The sequence below is a fragment of the Eretmochelys imbricata genome, chromosome 11 (assembly GCF_965152235.1).
Source record: "Eretmochelys imbricata isolate rEreImb1 chromosome 11, rEreImb1.hap1, whole genome shotgun sequence".
In the NCBI taxonomy this organism is placed as follows: Eukaryota; Metazoa; Chordata; order Testudines; family Cheloniidae; genus Eretmochelys; species Eretmochelys imbricata.
This window is the reverse complement of record NC_135582.1, coordinates 71,728,068-71,750,900: the sequence shown is the minus strand read 5'-3', so window position 1 is coordinate 71,750,900 and position 22,833 is coordinate 71,728,068. Positions and strand designations below refer to the sequence as shown.

Sequence of the window (22,833 nt, the reverse complement as noted above, 5' to 3'; positions counted from 1 at the left end):
GGAGCTAAACCAAGTCCTTCAAGTCTGGAGTGGGAAAGCAGTCAAAGGTCCAGGACATGCTTAATCACATGTTCATTTCCATTAGATTTCCTTTTCTTGCCCCCCAGTTTCTGTATATTCTCCTCCAGGCTAAGAGACTAGAACTACAACCAAGTTGTATATCATGACAATGAGAAAATTTTGATTTATGTCTACATTTCACTGGTTCACATATTCATTCAAGCAAGTTGACAATCTGTGTCAGTTCTTAGGAGGGAACAGTTATAATGCCATCAGTTCTCAGTCACTTCTCATTAGGTTGACTTAATCAGAAATCAGTTTTACTATTTCATTATATTTTCCCTCTGTGTTTAGTGATGTTCCACTTGGTGGCCAAATACCAGAGAAGATATGAATGCTCTGAAGCATATTTGTAGATCTCTGACTTGAAACTGATTTGAAATATTTACCTTGTCAGGAAATTGAGTTACACTCCTAGTTACTATAGTCAACATCTAATCTTTTGTGGCCAGTGTAACGGAATCATAAGTGGTTTGTCAAAACCCCCTCCCCTCTCAAAATACCCAAGATATATCATTGCCATTTATTTCACATTTTACTGTATTCTGAATATTGCACTGTTCTAGTTGTTTGACATCAGTGGGAATTGGATCAGGCCCCAATGAGAGTTTCAGTGGACTGCAAATAAGATTTAAATCAGGTAAATTGAATTTAAAAAATGAACATAAGATTCTAGTTAGTAACCAACAATGTTTTTCAGGGGGAAGATCTCAGTGCTTGGCAAACTTTCACAGCAGAGACACAGCATGAGAGTTTTGTATGAAAAATTTAAATCATTTTCCCAGTTTTTCAAGAGAAAACACAAAGCCCCATCTCCTACTTGACTTATAATAATGCTTTATTCTAAAGAGTAACTGCTTATGTTACAATACCTTCCCTCCACAAAGAGCCAGGGTGTTCTTGAAACAGGCCGTGATATTGTCTTTATGACTGGGTCTTTCAACATATACGGAGCATCCCCAAAAAATCCATGAGCTTGTCTTTCTACACCAATGACATTGCAGGATAGGAGCCTGTCATAACCATACAGCTAAGGGTAGCCTAGAATTCCTCCTTACCTGTAAGCGGTTAAGAAGCTCAACTAACCTGGTTGGCACCTGACCAAAAGGGCCAATGGGGAAAGAAGATACTTGCAAATCGGGGGCGGGGGGCTTTTGTCGTGTGTTCTCTTGGAAAGCAGAGAAGCATCAGGTCAGAAAACTCCTTCTATAAACCATCCTAAAATGAGTCTCAATATTGCAAAAAGAGTAAGTAAATAAAGCAAGGCGCATTAGATTATCTTTTGTTTTAGCTTGTAAATTTTCCCTTTGCTAGAGGGAGATTTATTCCTGTATTTTGTAACTTTAAAACTAAGCCTAGAGGGAGTTCTGCTCTGTTTTTGAATCTTTTGTTACCCTCTAAAGTTATTTTCCATCCTGATTTTACAGAGGTGATTCTTTTACCTTATTTTTAAAAATAAAATTCTTCTTTTAAGAACCTAATTGATTTTCAGTGTCCTAAGACCCAGGGGGGTTGATCTGTGCTCACTTTGTAACCAATTGGTTAGGATATTATTCTCAAGCCTCCCCAGGAAAGGGGTGTAAGGGCTTGGGGGGATATTCTGGGGGAACAGGAACTCCAAGTGGTCCTTCCCCTGATTCTTTGTCTAAATCACTTGGTAGTGGCAGCATACCATCCAAGGACAAAGGATTTGTGCCGTGGGGAAGTTTTTAACCTAAGCTGGTAGAAATAAGCTTAGGGGGCTTTTATGCGGATCCCCACATCTGTACCCCAGAGTTCAGAGTGGGGAGGGAACCCTGACAGAGCCTGAATATCCTGTCTAAGGATCATTTCACTAACCCTAAGCCTCCTTTGGGAAAGCATGTGGCAATTGTTAACTAACACAGCACTAGCATGCAACAGTTACAGACCAATAGTGAATGCAAATGGAAGTACAGAGGGAACTATCAATATCTAACCGAGAGACACCTAGTACTAGGCCAATATGAGACGAAGATAGATTTTGACAATCTAAGGAGACAGCCTGCCAAGTTTTAACACCCGACCAGCCACAAGATGCTTATGTGCATCCCTTGGAATGGGATAGATTATTCAAGTATGTTATGTTCTCAGTTATGCATTTTCCCCACGGAACATTTGACACATACCAGCAAGAGAAGTACTCAACACAGACAGGAAAAAAATGGTTGGTGCACATAGGACAGGTGATGACAGGTCCAGGTACTAGAACGGTTTATAAAACACTTTCAAATAAAACTACACTAGTACATCATGTCATCTGCACAAAGTGCTATTTTAACATCCCTCAGGATTCCCCAGAAGATCAATCAAAATGCTAAATAAAGCCAGGTAGAGTCATATATCTCAGTGGAGCAGAGTGGTGACAGGGTGACTCATGTACTCATTTGGGTTGGGTAACCCCAGAGGAAAGCACCTTCGCGGGGGTGGGGGGGGGAAGGTGGCATGGAGCGATGGTGGAAAAGCTAACTCAGATGGGCATAAAGTCCACACAGACACATGACTCCATAGACCTGGATCTTAAGAACCTACATCTCTGAGTAAGAGCATTGAGAGAGAGGTTACTTAACATGAGTGGTAATATTTTCTGTGTTCCAAAAAAGGGAAGCACTCTAGGCACAGTGCAGCTAAACACTGATGCCATGGTAACACGTCACTTTGTAGACAGTGAAATAGAACAGGGAGCCATGAGGATGGATATTTCTACCTCGGCTAGTTTTCCTCAACTCGGAGACATTGCCCGTTATTGGCAGGTCCTATGAGGCTGCTTGGTCTCTTTCTGAAATGGAGGCTGGAGAACGCTACAGAAACAGTGTTAGAAGGCAAGTGTTGTGTGTTCTTCACTGTGGTAGTGAAGAAAGCACTGCGAGCTCAAGAAATCTGAAAGCCAGTTCTGCTGCAATTAGGAGAAAGGGAGTGCTTTGAACAGCTAGTTATGTGCCTCAGAAGGGCTGGGTTTAGCCCTTTAGAATACACTCTCAGTTCAGGAAAGGTTTCAGAGTAACAGCCGTGTTAGTCTGTATTCGCAAAAAGAAAAGGAGTACTTGTGGCACCTTAGAGACTAACCAATTTATTTGAGCATGAGCTTTCGTGAGATGTCTGTGTGCTTCCCAACCCATACTGTGAAAAAAATCAGGGGTCAAGCCCCCCAAAAATCAATGTGATTGTCTTAAGAGTAAGGTTTAAAGAAAATCAATTGGGGGGGCATTATTTTCCTTCAGTTTAAGTCTTTAGGAGTCATATTTCTAAGCTTCTCTGTAACCACAAGGGTTAGAAACATCCTGCAATTCCCGCATAATCAATTATCTAGAAGCTGGGCCTTTAAGAAAACCAAGTGTCACAAGACAACACAAATCCCAAGAACTAGCAGTACTGTGGTAGCAGGAGATACTACAAGGGCAGAAATGCTTACAGGCAGCTACAGAACCTTGTTCCTTCCAACGAGGTTATCAGAATACTACCCTGTTTGCTTTGAGTTGCCAGTATTCCATTGAATGGCTGAAGAAGTAGCTGTAATGATGAGCTAAGAAAGTGTAGGAAGTCAGTCCATGCCTTTCAGCAGCCTTCCCTCAGCCTTTGATACAGAACCACAAAGGGAATAGTGTCAGCTCTGGGAAAGGCTGCAGCTGTGAGCCTGGGGAAGGCTGCTCGATCTGTTTAGACAAGTCTCTTGAATGCAAACTCCTCTTACGTTAAGACCAGGTAGGATTTTATATTTAGGAGTTGCTTGAAAAATATTCAGCAAAGAGTCCTGTGGCACCTTATAGACTAACAGACATATTGGAGCATAAGCTTTCGTGGGTGAATACCCACTTCATCAGATGCATCCTACGAAGTGGGTATTCACCCATGAAAGCTTATGCTGCAATATGTGTGTTAGTCTATAACGTGCCACAGGACTCTTTGCCGCTTTTACAGATCCAGACTAACATGGCTACCCCTCTGATGCTTGAAAAATATTGTCTGTTATAAATGGAATTAGAATAGAGGACTCTTAAGGACTGAATGTGCTAGGAATCCTCTATAGGGGAGAGATTGGGATAGATTGAAGCAAAGGGGCATCTGTTTGTTACACTTGATTAGGATGTTTATTAAACAAAACTTACCATCTTGGCCTTTCAACACTGGATTAAGTTGCTAGTTTGTCACGCATCCACATCACAGCTATTCAGATGCACTGCCTCTTTGGATAAGACGTGATGCAACTAAGTTAATTGGGGCCTTATTTTTGGAGGTACCGAACACCTGCAAAACTCAAGGGCACGCTGAGCAGTCAGACTGCCTGAAAATTTTATCTGCAGTGTACACCATCTCTGGGCCAATTCCTGTCAGCCAATGGAGCACGTGAAGGACCAGGCACATATAAGGGAAGGCAGGAACAAGGAGTCTTTTGGTCTCTTTTCCAAGCAATTCTAGTCTTGGGATGACAAAGCTAAATTAGAATAGGAGGAAATGGGCCTGAGCTACAAATTCATAACTTCATCTGCTTTTCCTCCAGTGTGTGGTGTTCTTGTGTTTCCATCAGTCTGCAAACTCATCCACTTGCTAAGCTAAATGAAAACATTCACTCATTTGTTTAGCCATGATAATACAACAATATTTTATTCTCTCCAGGAGCTCAATTAACAATTCTCTATGTCCACTTTTATTTCTCCAGCATTCTGGTTGTCTTTCCTGTTTTCCCTTACCTAGCTATTTTCTTGTAAAATAAGATTTTTTTCCCCCTGCCTCTGTCATTATAAATCAAATCCCTGCTTAACTGGTCACAAAAGCTTTGTTCAGCAGTATTAGTTCTCTCTCCATTACATTTCTTCCTCTTTGAAATGTGGCAAATATAATATTTCACCAGCTGTTCAACACATCCTTTAAAATCTTCTCCAACATTTTTTTAAGTGCACCTTGTTACACAGTACCAGTGTTCTTTTCTTCTTCTATATTTCCTTAGAGCTTCAACATTTAATGGCCATAATGTTTTAGTAAGAGCTTATCACCTTTCCTTTCTTTCTAGCTTCTTTGGTTTCTGCATGGGATTGGATTTAGCAACAGGTTGTTTTCTGTAGAGAGAAGAATTGTTTCATCAGCTGGCTTTTAACAAAGCTTCAGTTTACACCTTGCACGCTGACATATCTGACCTCTAATATGGAATTAGGAAAAGGAAGAGCCCCAAATCGCTCCAACATTAGCATATCCTAGGATGCGACCCACATTCAGCATAATTCCACTTTACATTCAATTTGTATTTTTCCAGAAATATTCTCAGAAATATCAGTAAAATATAAATTGAACAGACAAAAAGACCTAAGAACAAGGAAGTAAGGAGAAGGGAGGGTCAGGAAAAGGAAGGGGATAGCCAGTGATGTCTGTTTCCACCCACTAGTGATTAATCAAAAGGTGTCTAAAAGATTAGACCAACTTTTCTCCAATTTGTCTGTGGTCCCTCTTCTCTGGAAGATTACCCCCTCTTTAGCTGCCAGGTAAGCCAGGTCGCTGAGCCAAACTTCTATCAAAACAATGAGTCGTTTGGCTACATTTGCTCTGGAGACCCAAGCTTTCAGTGAGTTGGAGGTTTCCAGGATGAGATTTCCTAAACCACAGTTCTGAGAGGTAAATTTTAAGGAAATATCCATTATCAGACTAATCCTTCTATCTACTTCTCTTATGCTGGAAGATATTAATAGCTACCATCAAGTGGGTCTTATCTATAGACAACTGTAGAACTGGTTAAAGCCCTTCTTTCATGCTAAATGGAAGGGAAATTTAAATGCCTCTATAGTGATAGTCGAAACAATGGAAGGCTACCGCTCAAGGCACTGAGCTTGGCAATCTAGGTCAGTTGGGTTGGGGGTATTCTAGGACCAATTGCAAATGCAGGGCTGTGGCATTAAATGGTTGCAGTTGTGATTGAGGCTGTGGGCAACTACGCCAGCATAGCTCCATACTGTAAATGCAACCTACATAGCTGGAAGCTATTTTTTCATCTGTGTAGGAACATCTCCCCGAACGAAATCAGCTATGTGGATGGAAGCATTCTTCTGTCAACATAGCTGCGCCTACAATGGGGATTAGGCACTATTATCAGTTGTCATCTTTCAGGGCAAGGGCTCCTCCTCCTCCCGGGACAAAGGGCCTGCTAAGACAAAGGCCACTGGGGGTGTTTCCATTCTTCCTTCCCTGTTAGGCCTTGCACCAGCACTGGGGGGGTGCAGTTCATCCACCTCATGCCACCATTGGATGGGTTGGCAACCTCATTCTCCCCAAACCTAAGGCCCAAGGTATTGGGGGTTGCTGAAGTTGTGCTGAGTCACCTGCCATGCCTCAAGGTCCTGCCATTAGCCAAGTTGGCCATATATTAATCAAAGAGGAGGAGGCTGGACAATAGAGTTCCTTGTAACTGTGACTGTGGGGCTCAGTGCTGTGCCCTTGTCCATTCACATCTCCAGGCAGATTTCCTCTGCACCGCTGAACTCTGGAGCAGCAGTGGTGCTGTCTGGCAGTGTGTGGCCCACTCTGGGACCCTGGCTGTAACCCTACGACCCTCCCTCTCCCATGACTCCCCGTCCTATTTTTTCATTTGTTGTCCCCCAGGCTTAGTTGATCCTTGTGGTTTCTGAAGAGGGAGAGGCCCTTTTGGTTTACTAGACAGATTCACCATGTACATGGGACCAAACAGACCTGTGCACTGAATGAGGCTCCTGCTTCTCTTCTCCCTCATCCCTCTTATTCATTCCTTACCTCCTCTGCATCCCATCAGGCTGCAACCTCTCTCTTACCATCTGCTGCAGATGCCCAAGGAGCAGTGTGCACATCTGAACATGTCCCCGCTCAGTTCTGATGCCCAGCACCACAGCAACCCCTGGCAGAGGGCAGAAGTAATTACATGCAATGTCATGCTCAACTTCTGGAGCCCTCGGTTGGAGCATGCCCAGAGCAGACAATTTTGGGCAAATTTAGCCGACAGACTCTAACAAGTCTTTAACTGAGCTGTATGAATGGAGATTTTGAGGCTTTCAACGTGGGCACATTTTCATGGGGATGGCAAAAGTCACATCTCTTGTATTAATACAAATATCCTGCTAAATTTCAAGACTCTGCACCAAAGCATGAGGCTCTACAGCTTCCCAATTACAGCTAGAATCTTATGTGGGCAAAAATATGGCTTCCCTAATCTTGTTCTCAGACTGAACCAATTTTACTGCAACTTTCCTAATAAACTGAGCCTGAGGCAGACACCCAGCATGGAGAATTTCAGCCCAAACTGTTAACATTTGGCAATGTTATCAGCAAGTGAAAACAGAGCCTTATTATGGGAAGTGTCTGGCATTCTTAATTCTAGCACTGCCAGCTCCACTTAGAATTATTTGTTTTGTGCCAGTGCATTTGTTGCATCATTTTTGTGGAAAGGGGGCTTCCATTCTACAAGCTAAGGTGTGTAATAAGATAGGTTTCAGAGTCCTTGTTAGAGGGGTTGTTCTGACAACACAAAAGTCAGACTGAAAAAGCATCTGGAGTTAAAGCAACCAGGATTTTTAAAGTAGATTTACGGGGGGGGGGGGGGGGGGGGGAGCTCACCATCGCCACCATATACAAGTCCATATAATGCTGTCTAATAAAAAGCTCTGGCATCTTTTCAATTAATTTAAATTGACAGGAGCATCTAGTTTGTAATTTGACTGAATCTACCCTCTCTCAGCACTGAATTAAGATACTGATTGTATCCTGCAGCAATTTCTAATGAAAATATCGACGCACAGATGATGGCATCTTCCCCTTAAGAAACAGAGGAAGCAGTGGAGTCACTCCAAGCCAGTCTTGAACAAAAACCCAATAGAATTATTTGCATGGCAATTCTTGGGTCAGCTGTTGCTCTTAATCTATTGGTTCAATTCTTTGGGGGAAAAAATCCAGTTCAGTGCTCACAAAACACCGGTAGGTTGGAGGAGGGCTGGCCACCTATAAATCCTGAGGAGTCAATGGAGACTCAGCACATCTGAAAAGCAGGCCACCTGCTTTATTGCTCCCCTCCCCTTTGAAAGGTTGACTGTGCAGTCAGAAATATTCTGGAGAGTTACTGTTAGAATTTAGAAGCCATAGTGTCTTCTACTGAAGCAGAAATTGTGGTGGTTTGTATGTTCAAGTGTCAGTGTAGACAGAACAGCGCTAGTTGTAATTATAGAATGTTTCAGCTCTTACATAATTGCCTAGCACTGTGGGCACCATCTGACACTTGTCCAAGATTTTGTTTTACTTGATTTTAACAATAAATGACTTTGTTTTAGTGCTTGTTAAACTGGAAGGCTTATACAGGGCAGCTCTGCCTAGAGCCCAAAAAGGTATTGCTAAATTCTCACATACAGTTCTACAAATCAATCTCATTTTCATCACCCGCAGACACGGAGTCCAATTCACTATTTTGTCATAAGGAGGTCTGGGTATTTATATAAAAATGAAAATGACTTTTAAGTGAAGACAATAGTTAACTATATCTTTATCATGCAAGCAACCGGGGAAATTGATTCATTGCCGAGTGGACTCAGACCTGACTGGGAGCAATACACTAATTTCAAGCCCTTTGGGGAAGTTAGATTTACCAGAAGTCAAATCCCCAAAGAAAAAGTGGTTCTAAATATCATATCAAGAAAAGTAAGCTAAAAGGATGTCAAGTTGAAGTCCAGCGCTCAACAGGTAGAAAATGCTAGAATTAAGATTTCCTCTGCAACCTTAATTCGGCCCCTTATGTGTATATGTCTTTAATAATGCCCCTAGCCTTCTCAAATTGGACATGCAAAATTAGTGATCACTTCACAAATCTGTTCGTAATCTCTCAGTTCCCCAGCTGTAAAAGGGTGATAATGCTCTTGGTCTTAAGGATTTGTGAAGGGAAGTACATTAGCCATTTGTGCAGCACTCATACTATGGTGAAAGCACCACAGAAGTGTCCAGAAGGCAATTAATTTTGTAAGTAGGGCAGGTTTCAGTAGTGTGTGATTAAATAAGGCCTGGGACTACATATCAAAAAAGAAGGATGGGAACAAAATGGAACAGCTATCCATTCATTGAATGAGGCAGGGATCCCGTGAATAAAATAGTATGTGATCATATCATTTACAAGTATAGAACCTGTTTGTAATGACTCAGTTCAATGGGGACCAACCTGAGCCCTGAAATAAACTCCCATTCATGTCTTCCCTTCTCCTGCCCTTCCAAAAGCCTTCCCCCATTGAGTCCTTTTTAAACCCTCTGCTTTATCTGTTCATCCTGCTGGAGACTTCCACTCTATCCACTCCCTGAGAAGAAACTAGGTCAAAATCATTTCCCCACTTAGGTCACCACATTAGCATATCCATTGTTCACTCCAGAGCACTGTCATTAAGATTAACAACTCTCCATTGTCCCTGGTCAAGTACGTACAGGCTGCTGCCTGTGTCAGAAAGGGGTAGATTCCACACCCAAATCAACATGGTCCCTGTTGGAACACTTTTATAACAATTTCATGACACCAGCCAACAATAGTAAGTTGTACGGACAGATTCCCAAATAGTCACAGGAGCCTACAGAACACTGCCCATGTAATTGCTAGGCAAGTGGTGAGCTCTGTTATGGAAACAGCTAGTCTTAGTGAAAATGTGATTCACTCCTCTTCCCCACCCTTATCCACCCATTCATAGAAACGCCTAATTCCTACCAAGTTCTTGACCTCAGTGATATCTTGTAGCAGTGAGTTCCAGAAGTTACTCAATATGCCTCTGTGACGGGTTCGGTCACAGAGACCCCCTTAGGACTGTCACCTGACGTGCTGAGATTACCTCTAAGCCTGTTTTTCCTGCCATCTTGGGACTCCAGAACCCTGTATTGTTGAGCCAGATATGCTAACCTGCTGCAACACAGACCCAGGGTCTGAACCACGCGCCCAAAGCTGCAGACTAAACTGAAAACAGCTCAGCAAGTACTCCTATCTCCAGCACCCAGACACCCAGCTCCCAATGGGCTCCAAACCCCAAATAAATCCGTTTAACTCTGTATAAAGCTTATACAGGGTAAAATCATAAATTGTCCACCCTCCGTAACACTGATAGCTGTGCATATCTCTCCGTTTGCTCCTCTGGGTATTAATCATGTACTCTGGGTCAATTAATAAACAAAAGTGATTTTATTAAGTAGGATTTAAGTGGTTTCAAGTAATAACACACAGAACAAAATAAGTTATCAAGCAAAATAAAACAAAACACGCAAGTCTAAGCCTAACACATTAAGAAACCAATTACAGATAAAATCTCACGCTCAGAGATGTTCCAATAGCTTCTTTCGCAGACTGGACTCCTTCCTAGTCTGGGCCCAATCCTTTCCCCGGTACAATTCTTGTTAGTTCCAGCTCAGGTGGTAACTAGGGGATTTTTCATGACTAGCAGCCCCCTTTGTTCTGTTCCACACCCTTTTATAGATTTGGCACAAGGTGGGAATCCTTTGTCTCTCTTTGGGTTCTCACCCCTCCTTCTAAATGGAAAAGCACCAGGTTTAAGATGTATTCCAGTATCGTGTGACATGATCACATGTCCTGTGAAACCCCTAGTCTCCATTCTTCCAAGGCTGGCCTGCACGTACCCCTGCAAATAAATAGAGCCATTTTCAAGTGATTTATTCTGAAGCACCCTTAATGGCTTCCACTTAATATGTTTACATCTGTAATACAAGTTTATATCTTATTCTCCTAACTCCAGACATAGAAATAATGCTTGCAAACAAATGGGATGAACACACTCAGTAGATCATAAGCTTTGTAATACCTTACAAGAGACCTTTTGCATAAAGGATATTCCAGTTACATTATATTCACACTCATAAGCATATTTCCATAAACATATGGAGTGCAATGTCACAAGTTCTTGACCTCTATGATATCTTGTGGCAGTGAGTTCCAGAAGTTACTCAATATGCCTCTTTCATTTCTGACTGCTGAAAAGATAGAGCTCTAACAAGCTCATTTACCCTTTCTGTTGCCATCTTCTGCTGACTGTTCTGATTCCTCAGCACTACCTACTGGCATTCTGCACCTCTCTACGTGAAAAACAAGAGGGCAAAGCATGGAACTGAAGGCTGCTCCAAGGAAAAAACACACCACACGTTAACAGAACACAGTTATGAGATTTCACTATAAATCCCTTGAGATATTGCAAGGTAATTGTACCAGCAGAAACACTGCAGGGTAGTGAACCAGACACAGATAATCCCCAAATCTCAAATGCTTCAGAGACCCCCAGACTCACCATGAGGAAATTACCTTGTTTTTATAATGAATTCTTTTAAATGCACCTTTCACCTATAGCACAGATCCTTCCCTTCAATATGGGCCACTTTCTGCTCTTCATGATCCAAGGCTGTGACTTGGTGCTTCTTGTCTGCTTCCTATTTGGCACATTTAAAAGCAGCATCTTTAAACTGCTGCATTTTTCAACTGCGGGGAGAAGGGAGGCAGACAGATCAAAGGGGGAGAGGAAAAACAAATGGTGTAACAGGGACAGAGATGGGGGGGTGGGGGCAATGAGGAAAAGTGGTCTGTTCTATCAGATTTGCATTATGTTTCCTGGAAATTCATGGGGTAGTCCTGGGTGCTATTAAACTGTCACTCCTTCCCCTCCAACAAAGAAACAACTAAGAAATGTTTTGAAATTAAAGTTAATAGATATAGATGCACCTGAAACTCTTCAGAGAGGAATAGAGAGCTGCTAAGAAATAAAGCAGGGAATACAAAAAAATAGCAATTGGACTAAATTATTAACTCTTTAGAGCAAGGACTTGGTATGTTGTGACCGTTGGCATCTACTTTTGTAGAGTGTAGAAGAGTGAACTCCTGGCTGGAGCATCCCCTCATGGCAGAGCATGCCAGAACAGCTCTTTTCTGTATAGTGCACCCCCTGCCAACAGTCACGCAGAGGTTACCTATAATGTCCTACTTGGTCTGCCTCTTTTCGCAACTCAGCCTTTCAGCCAATCACTTGAAAGTCTCTCCCTTTCCATGGCAACAAGGGTGCCACTAACAGTGTTCCACCTCTGCCCCATCTTGAGCTATTCCTTGGCCCATCCCCTTGAGTCAGTCTTCAGCCCAACCCTGAGCCCACCGGTCCTTACCCCAGGCATGTGCGCCCTTTCTTGGGAATGGGAGGGGACCCAGGACCAACCTGTGCTCTGGTTCTAGCCCAGGGACCCAGTTTTGAGCAGCTAGGTCTCCTTTTCCAGACACAATGCTGCTTCTCTGTACCACTTCCTGCTTCCAAGCCCTTTGTGATACTTCCCTGTGGCCTGTGCCTAACAGGTCTCTAGGTTCTCCCTACATCCTTCCTGCTCCTCCCTTCTCTGCTGGAACACCAACCCCTCCAGACTGCCTCTATGCTGTGCCCCCTTTCCAGAGCCCACCCCAGGAATTAATTCCAGCCTTATGGCCTTCAATCTACCTTCCCCCAGGCTCTTCTCAGACAGCAGGAACTCCGCACCTCTTCTCTCCTAGGTTTCTCTGTCTTGGGTCCCTCTCCTGGACTTCTCCTACAGCTTTCACTTCCTCCACAGCTGGATCAGATAGCAAATCAATGAGGTGCAAGAAGGTGGGCTTACTGAGCTCTCAGACTCCTGCGTAAACCTTTGTTCACCTGTGTGGGATAGACACCCAATTACATAGAGCAACAAAAAATACCATTGAAAGTATTCTGGTAAGATCATTTTCACTTACAGAATGATTGACATCTTGTAGGGTTCTCTATGGCAAAGCTGGAAATATGGTATGGTACATAAGCCCTGCTTACATGTTACACGAGAAACTACTATAAAACTACCAAAGAATGAAAAAGTAATGGGGGAACCACCACACCGATAGAGGCAACTGATTGACCTAGGTCCTCAAGCACAGAGATAGTGCCTAAAGTTTACGTGCTCTTGCCAGAGCACATAGTTGCTGAGATCAACACACTGGAAGACCATCAGAAAGACCTTATTAGCTTGGTTGCAATTGTTGACTTTGCTCTTCCACATCCTGCGGGCAGACACAGGGAGATGCAAACACCTGCTACTCAGATTTGAAGGAGCTTTAGTGTTCGTGTTCTGCCTCATGCAAAGATGTTAAGACTGTGGGGTTATCATGAAGCTAGTGAATTCTTCTATTACCAAAAAAATCTGAGGAGGGTCATTCATAGTAATCAGTTGAGTGGTACATAGGGTCAAAGAACTGGTAATGGGGTGATATATTTAGGTTCATCTCTGACACTAGTTCAAATTGGCTAGGTTGGTAGTGAAAGGCAATGGTTTGCCAATGGTGTTTGGAGGCTAATGCAAAGAGAGAAGCCATGTCTATTGCATAGGGCACTGGACTGGGACTCTGGAGACCCAAGTCTAACTTTTAGCTCTGTCATCAGTGTGCATATTGTGTGTGACCTGTGTCAAGTCACCTAGTCCCCATGCCTTAGTTTCTCAGCTGTAAAAAAGGAAAAACTGCCTCACAGGGTGCAGGGGATAACTACATTAGATGTTGAGGTGCTCAGATGTCCCAGTAATGGGGGGGCCATACACTCATGATAGAATTTACAGGTTTGTGTCTTTGTAGCATCTGATCTGCTACTATGGAAACAGTTGCCTAGACTTTTTTTTCTTTTTAATAACCTGGCTTCTTAGAAGAGTACATGAAGAGATGTTCTTCAGATTATATTGAGCTATGGTAATAACTTGTATTTAGCAAGTCTCCTGTGACTTGCTAGATTGCTGATTTCTTTTTATAACTGCTCAAATGAAACATGCATGACCTGTCTGGGGGTAGGAGTCTCATCGTTAATATTACTGCACTCATCACAATTGAACAATACGGTGGAGAATAATGAAATTCTCTCTTCTCCAGCTAAGTAGTTTTTAATCACATTAGCCATAAGGACCCCTGCTGCTAATCCTTGCTCTGGGCCCTCCATGTCCTGAAAGTAAAGCCTGATAGGGAATCCAATTAATAATTCACCCCATAGAATAACTTACTCACAGTAACAGAAAAAAAATTCATATGGAAAAACCTTGCAGCCACAGATTTCAACTCTATTGCTTCTCTTCCACAATCTGGAATACTTCAAGCCTCATAAAGAAGAGAAAGCTTTTGACAAGGCATATCAAAACAAACCCTGAAAACTCTTATAAGATTTTGGGGCAGAATTCTAGTCTCATCAGGAGTAACTCCAGGGAAATCAATAGAGTAACCCCAGGGTAAAATCTAGGATCAAAATGTTGCATTTCATATTTGTTCAGTAGTTGCCATCTGTGCTGAAGGTTCAAGACCCAATTCCCATTGTAATACCAGCACTTTTGTTTTTCAGACATCTGTCTGACCACTGAAACATCCCCTAAAAATATGAACTTTAGTTAACTTTTTCTGAAGTTGAGCTAAATCACTAGTTAACTTCCAATTGTATATTTCAAAGGCACTTCTTTTGAAAGGGGAACTTCAGTATTATTCACGTTAAAGTTCTTTTTTGTGACCAGAGTTTTATCCTCTAGTCATAGTGAAGCTCTTTTAGACTGTTTTGTATTGTACATATATGTACACATAAGATCAGCCAAGGAAAAAGTTTTTAAAAGGGTTTTATTTGAAATAGTTGTATAGAGTAATTACATGCAGTATAACAGCCCTCCTGGGAAGCAATTATTTTCCAAGTTTAAGTGAAACAGTAGATGTAAATACAGTCTGAATGAGCTCTTCCTGACACCTAGTGATGAGCTGTGGAAGAGGACTTCAGGAGCTGATCTCGTTTGCATGGGCACACCCACCCAGCCTAGGTGCTCAGCATGATGGGGTGCTTGCCCAAATGGTCACTTTTGGCTGGTGCTGGATCCTCAGTCTCCTTGTTATTGGGTCAGAAGTAATAAAGGGTTGTTATCCTTGTGTGAATTGAGGGCAGCAGAACTGTACTTGGCAATCCTGATTGAGGGACTCACCCTCAACTGAATGGCACTCGCTAGGCAGGGGACATGGGTTCCAACTCCCAGGGAGTTGAGAGAGGGTGATGATGGGTACTTGTACCTGGTGGTGGGGCCCCTGCCCAAGGACCCCCCAGATACCATTTGACCCTTCCTCTCTCCACTGTGTAATAAAAGAGCTAATTTAGACTCAATTGAGAGTCTTGTTACAGGCCACAGCGCTGAAATCACCGATATCTAGGTTTAAGTATTAGGCCTGCTTTGGGACACTCTCTCTGATACAAGAGACTGCCCACTAGTAGTGAGGCTTCCTTCCCCCCCCCAAAAGTGGAAATCACTAAGCCCTGTATTAAGTGGTGGGACCTGAAGGTATCTCAGCGAATGGCTGACAGGGCAGCCAGTGGAGAGTGCGGCACTCAGCCAGCGGTGGAGAGGACCAGAGCAGGGCCCCAGAGATTGGTGTGGCAATTGGCCATCAAGGCAGCTGGCAGAGAAGGCCAGAGCAGGGTGGCTGGTGGTGAGGAGCAAAGCCTGGCAGAGAGGTGTGACGATCAGCCAGCAGGACGACTGGCAGAGAAGCGTGGTTAGCGAGTGCCCGAGCAGCAGAGCGAGTAAGGTGCCTTCCTACCTCCTCCTCTATCCAGGGTGGGAGGTGAACTCTGCAGATACACCTCTGGACTCTGGGGATGCACTGACCAAGGACAGCTACTGTGAGTGGGGTGCACGTTCAGGGGACTTTTGGTTGCTGGACTTAAGAACCTGAGGGAAAAGGACTCTGCCCGACTTACTTGGGGATGGGTCTTTTGCTCATGGTTTTTGTTTGTGAACCCTGGTTGTGCATCTTAGAAAGGGCCTCATGCTTCAGTTGACTATGATGTGACAATAAATGAGCCACAGAAATAATGCACATTCAGAAACTGCAGCTACTATAAGTCTCCCCATATTGTACATTCCTCTAACATCAGCCTAAGGAAAAACTACTTGCTGGAGAAATTGCTGCAGAAAAAGTCCAGACAGCATAACCTTGGGGGCAGGGCCCAGAAAATATTACAACACTAACTCCCAGTCTCACTGTTAGCGCTTCCATGTTCATTCGTGGGGCATCCTTACTTGGTATTGATTTTCCTCTTCCCTCATGTGAAGGTGTGGACTCACCCCTGGAGTGCCTGCTTATGGCCAGGAATGGAGGCTCTTTCCTCTTCTAGCAGCAGCTGCTCTGGTGGTCCATCTCTTCCTGGGACTTTGGCCTTCCAGCCAGCTCACAAAATTCAGTCTATGCCTTCTGGGGTAAGAAAAGTACAACTAATGGTCCAAAATTTTCTAACAGAGCCTTCTGTCCCCTCTTGGACTATTCCTCAGCCTGGTCTTTAGGCTCAGTCTTCAGCCCTACCCTGGGCTCAGTAGTTTTTAGTAGTAGTTTTACGCCATGTCCTTGGGGCTGATAGAGGAACCCAAGCCCATCCTCTACTCTGGGCTCTAGCCCAGATTCCCTGTATTAAGCAGCTAAGTCTGCTTCTTCAGACATGCTGCTCTTTCCCTCTGCTACTTCCTACCTGCAAGCTCCTCATGTTGCCTCCTGAAGCCTGTGCTTAACACTGCCTCTCCTAGGGTCGCTGGATCTGGCTTCTCCCGAGATTCCCCTCTGCCCCCGACCCCAAACTCCTTTCTCTGCTAGGATGCCCACCTCTCAGGATTGCCTTCCCCAGGCCCTTCCCTGAGATAATGTACTCATCTCCTCTCTCATGGATTCCTCTATGTTGAGTCCCTCTCCTGGGGCGGGCCCGCCCCACCCACCCCGGCTGTCTTCTCACAACCTCTCCTATCTGGGAGATTGCAGACTTTCCCTGCAGGCCTCTTCTGCTCTTATATGCCTCTCCCAGCCCCTCCCCAGCTGTGCTCCATCCACAGTTAAGCCTGACTCTCTCTCTGGATGCAGCCTGTTATGTTAATTGGCCTGCCAGGCCCCACATTAACCCTTTTGGAGCCTGTATGGGGATGCACTCTCCATTACACCTAGCAATACAGAACATATCAGTTTAAGTAGGTATTATATTCATCTGTACCTATCAATGAAAACCAGGCCAATGCTGCTCTCTTACGCCCCCTTCTGCCCCACACCCTGAAGACTGACAAAGCAGACAACACACATCTGAGTTTATCTTGAAAAGGCATAGTGCTCATTGCCAGAGAGGTCTGTATTATTTTCAGAGATAGTGCTGTTCTTGGAAAGTGCATTCCCTCACGATGCATAGAAAACTGACTCATTGCCCCGGCTGTATTTCAGACTGACAGTTTTTCCAGAGGTATTGCTTAAAAGGGCCAACCTGACCTCAGACTGGTTTAAATCCTGAAGAACTCAGTGGTAATGAGGGACTCCAAAGTACAGAGCACACACTCTGGCCTCAGCAGTCTGGAGATCCTGCCCATTCCATCTCATCTGCCTAACTGGATTGTTTTCTCTTGTTATGTGGAGCAGCTGTGTCCTTCCTCACTCTTAGACACTGACACACCAAACAGGAAAGATGGCCTGGGCCTTCCCTTTCAGGGAGATCAGTAGGATGAGGCAGACAACTGGTTTCCTCTCAGGGAAGCTAAATTGAAGTTGCTGTACTTCCAGGGAGGACACAGGTTGTTGTAGCAACCAGGCAAGGTACTAACAAGCTTCAACAGGACTTTATTTTCAAAGTGGAAACCTCTTTACCAAGCTGCTGCTGCACGCTCTGTAGCTCTCTCCCAGCCTCTCAACTCCTTCCCCCTCCTTCCTGTTTCCTGTCCTTTCAGACTCCCAACAGCCAGTGCTCCCAATTCTAATAATTACAAGCAACATCTAAACACCACAACAAGCTGAACTGAATCCCCCCATGAAAGATGGGAAAACACCCCAGCAAAAGATTGGCAATGCAAGTGAATGGAGAGGGAATGTTGAGGAGAGGAAATATTGTCCAGCAAAACATCTGTAACAGATATTGTATCTGGTGTCTTAAGTACTCTGCCAATGACCAAAGTGCATGCTTTCAAGCCACTCTGTCATAAATATAAAGGGAAGGGTAAACCCCTTTGAAATCCCTCCTGGCCAGGGGAAAGCTCCTCTCACCTGTAAAGGGTTAAGAAGCTAAAGGTAACCTCGCTGGCACCTGACCAAAATGACCAATGAGGAGACAAGATACTTTCAAAAGCTGGGAGGAGGGAGAGAAACAAAGGGTCTGTGTGTCTGTCTTATGCTGGTCTTGGCCAGGGATAGACCAGGAATGGAGTCTTAGAACTTTTAGTAAGTAATCTAGCTAGGTATGTGTTAGATTATGATTTCTTTAAATGGCTGAGAAAAGAATTGTGCTGAATAGAATAACTATTTCTGTCTGTGTGTCTTTTTTGTAACTTAAGGTTTTGCCTAGAGGGGTTCTCTATGTTTTTGAATCTAATTACCCTGTAAGATATCTACCATCCTAATTTTACAGGGGGGATTTCTTTATTTCTATTTACTTCTATTTTTTATTAAAAGTCTTCTTGTAAAAAACTGAATGCTTTTTCATTGTTCTCAGATCCAAGGGTTTGGGTCTGTGGTCACCTATGCAAATTGGTGAGGCTTTTTATCCAACATTTCCCAGGAAAGGGGGGGTGCAAGTGTTGGGAGGATTGTTCATTGTTCTTAAGATCCAAGGGTCTGGGTCTGTAGTCACCTAGGCAAATTGGTGAGGCTTTTTACCAAACCTTGTCCAGGAAGTGGGGTGCAAGGTTTTGGGAAGTATTTTGGGGGGAAGGACGCGTCCAAACAGCTCTTCCCCAGTAACCAGTATTAGTTTGGTGGTGGTAGCGGCCAGTCCAAGGACAACGGGTGGAATATTTTGTACCTTGGGGAAGTTTTGACCTAAGCTGGTAAAGATAAGCTTAGGAGGTTTTTCATGCAGGTCCCCACATCTGTACCCTAGAGTTCAGAGTGGGGGAGGAACCTTGACACACTCATTTAAGAAACAGGCAGGGATATCAAGAATTGCTGCGCCTTGCTAAAGCAGTTTGAGAAACTGGATGAAAGCCACTATATAAAATGCAAAAGAGCACTCAGGTCCTACCAAGCTATTAGTGATTAAATACAGGGGCAGCAGCTATACTAAGGGCTTGTTTACAGTGCAGATGCTTCAGAAGCACAACTATGGCATTCCAGCTATGCCATGGTAGCACTCTAGTGTAGTCACTTACTTCAGGGACAGAAGAGTTCCCTCTCTCCCCTGCCCCCATTGCTTCAGGGGATGGATTAACTACAGATGTGGTAGCTAGGCTGATTGAATTCTTTCATCAGCCTAACAGTATCTATACCAGGACTTAGATTTCAACCTAAGTTTTAGGGGTAGGTGAGGCCTAAGGGCTCAGTTAGCCACTTCCATCATTTTGCATGAAGTCGGGCACCTTTCAAGTGTGATTCAGTACCAGCCCTGCACTGAATCATCTGCACCTAGTGGGAGGCACTGGAGAACCACCACTATTTCTACTACAATCAAGAAAGTTGGCTCTTCCCCCACCACAATGCAAGCATGCTGCAGAATCCCACATCTTCAAACAGAAAAAAACTTCACCTTGGGCCACCCTATCTCCCTCTTTTCCTCCAAAACTGCTCCCATCATGGTCTCGCTTCCTGACCTATCTCAGAGCTTTCTGTTCTTGGCATAAAAGCAACTGAAGCTTGAATTTAACAGTTATGCATGTAAGTGTCAATAGAAACAAAAGCCTGCATTGCACTCCAACTGTCCCTGCAGCCTAGGGGGACCACCTCCCAGTGACCCCTAATTTTCACAGCCACATCCACATCCTTAGACAGTGACTACTGCCTCCCACATGCCTTCCCTCCATCCTTGTGCTCCATGACCTCCAGCATTTTCTACACCATTGATTGCTCTTCCATGGAATCCTTTCCTCCCTTGGCATTCCTAGTTATACTGGTCCAGTAGCTGAATCATGTCTTCCTTGGTAGTTCAGCCTCCTCCCCTCTCCATGATGGTCTAAACACCATTAACGATTGCTTCTTGGAATAGCTTGTCCTGGAACCCACAAGAGGATAGAATTCTTGATTTAGTCCTAAGTGGAGCACAGGACCAGGACCAGGAGGTGAATATAGCTGAACTGCTTGGTAATAGCTACCATAATGTACTCTAATTTAATATCCTTGTTGGGGGTAAAATACCAAAGAAGCCCACAACAGTAGCATTTAACTTCAGAAAGGAGAACCACACGAAAATGAGGAAGCTAGTTAAACAAATTAAAAGGAACAGTCACAAAAGTGAAATGTCTGCAAGCTGCATGAAAATATATTTAAAAGACCATAAAAGAGGCTCAAAGTAAATGTATACCCCAAATTAAAGATAGGTAGATGACGAGAAAGAAAATTCCACCATGGTTAAACAAAGTAAAAGAGGTGGTTAGAGGCCAAAAGGCATCCTTTCAGAATAGGAAGTTAAATCCTACTGAGGAAAATAGAAAGGAGCATTAACACTTGCCTTGCTAGAGTTTAACTACAACTAGCAAACAAAAAAAAGAGTCTGAAGAGCAGCCAGGAAGAGAAAAGTGAACAGCAAAAGTTGTGGTTTTTTGTTTTTTGTTTTTTTTTTTTGTGCTGTGTTTTTTGTTGTAGTTTGTTTAAGTACATCAGAAGCAGGCCCCAAACAATCAGTGGGACCACTGGACAATTGAGATGTGAAAGGAGCACACAGGGAAGACAAGGTCATTGTGGAGAAACTAAATAAATTCTTTTAATCAGATTTCACTGCAGAGGATGTGAGGGAGATTCCTACACCTGAGCAATTCTTTTTAAGTGACATCTGAGGAACTGTCCCAGAATGAAGTGTCGATTGCCAAAAGTGTCTGATTGCCTGTTCTGTTCCTTCCCTCTGAACCACCTGGCATTAGCCACTGTCAGAAGACAATACTGGGCTAGATGGACCATTGGTATGACCCAGTATGGCCCTTCTTATGGTCTCTGCACCCTTTGGAATGCTTCATCCACTCATTTCACTTCAGTATTACCTGTATACCTAACTCCAGCCTATTCCTTTCCTCCTGACCTGTCCCTCTTTCTAGCTTCTCATCTCCTCTTCCAAATTTCTTCCTGGATGTCTAACTTAATGGCCACACCCAAGCTCCTAAACCAGAGGTAGTCAATAAGCACACCACAGGCCAAATCTAGACTGCTAGAAACTTTTGAACAGACCCCAAAATTTCTATTTACTTGTTTTCTGTAGAGTCTGGACCTTGACAAAAAATTAACTACCCCTCTCTACTCCAGGGGGAATTTTGTACCACTGCGCAAGCAGAAAATTAATGTCCCCTGCAGATTCTCCACCCCACTCATAATAATCGATTCTGACAGGAAGGCGAAGGGAAGTTACAATTACACCTTTTGCCCACCAGCGGTAGATGTAAATGTCTTGTAAGGAGGCTTGATCCTGTGGTATTAGTACTTCCTCAAAGTACCCGGCCTGTGAGGCCAGGTGAGGAGGCATGGAATACTGGAGGGACAGATCAGGGCACACAGGGCTGCTGGGAGAGAGGCTGGGGCAGGGCACAGGAGCTTGTGGGGTGACCGTATTGAGCCAGCGGCTGAATGGGAGTCAGGGTGCTGGCCACATGGCAATAGAAGCAGCTATCCCTGGCTGAGTAAGGGTATAGGGACACATGGGAACATGTACAGATATGCCTGGCTGAATGGGGGTGCAAGGACGGGGCAGATGTGCCTGACAATGGGAGAGACTAGTGGTCAGGCAGGGTCTGCATGGGGGAATACTCCCTTACAATGCCTCCTCCCCAAAAAATCCTGTTTCATACTTCTCCCTCCCATGCTCCTGCCCAGCAATTACTTCCCTCTCCCTCAATTCCTGTTACCCCTGACTCTCCCAAGCCTTTGCACTGCTTCTGAGGGGTGCAGGAAATATGTTCCTGTATTGTAGTTTAAATGGATTACTGAAAGTTCTGTATTAATATGCCTAGTAAGGCATCTATTTGTCAAACATTTTTGGAATCTTTTTTGTTGTCTATATTAAAGACATACTTGCTGATGGGTATTTTGAAATAAATTACCAAAATAACATAAATTGGCATAATTATATTGTGTTTTTGACAAATAAAATAATGTAGAATTTTAAAATATTGTGTGCAGAAATTTTAGGCACAGAATTCCCCCAGGAGTACCTCTCCTAAGCTTTCCTAATTCCCTCATTAATAACATTTGTCAAAACCATTCTCCTCAAGGCATTGGCTTGTAGCTGAGAATCCGACTCCTCATTCCACCTGTCAAGCAGTGCCCAAATTCTCCTATGACTGCTTCTGCCACAACTTATCTATCCATGTACCCTGTGACTTGATGACTACTATTTTCCCGTATCCTGACCATGTGTCTTGATCACAGCCACCTCCTCTGGCCTCCCCAATCCTGTACCTCCAATCCATCCAAAGTGTGGCTGCCAATATTATCCTTTTCATGCAGGTCCCACCCACCCCACCTCTTTCCACTTACTCCCCACTCCAAATTTATGCCTCTTGCCTCCTACATCAAGGATCTGAAACTGTAGAGCACCTGCTGGTGGCAACTCCTCATTTGTTCTGCTCTGACTTGTATGGAAAGAGATAGAAATCGAAGAAAAACATTGGTAAACTAGTGGAGTCCCAATGGAAAGGGAAAAGATGTGTAGGATCATAAATAAGGAGACATACCCATGAATCACTATTAAGATATAGCCTACAATGGATATTGATAATCCATATGCTACACAACTTGGCTTTTCACACCTGATCTCATCTTATTGCAACACTTTTCTCCCAATATCTGTGCTGCCTTTG

General features: G+C 43.8%; 2 long non-coding RNA genes across 2 annotated transcripts in view; both read right to left on the bottom strand.

Annotated features, from left to right (window-relative positions):
- Positions 1–22,833, bottom strand: part of LOC144272194 (uncharacterized) — a 128,781-nt gene that overhangs the window by 86,167 nt on the left and 19,781 nt on the right. The gene's annotated exons all lie outside the window — the stretch shown is intronic.
- LOC144272193 (uncharacterized) lies at positions 10,293–16,651 on the bottom strand. The gene is made up of 4 exons (XR_013347505.1): positions 16,123–16,651; positions 12,525–12,716; positions 11,354–11,478; positions 10,293–10,679 (listed from the first exon to the last, which is right to left on the bottom strand). It is a non-coding gene; the product is annotated as an uncharacterized LOC144272193 (long non-coding RNA).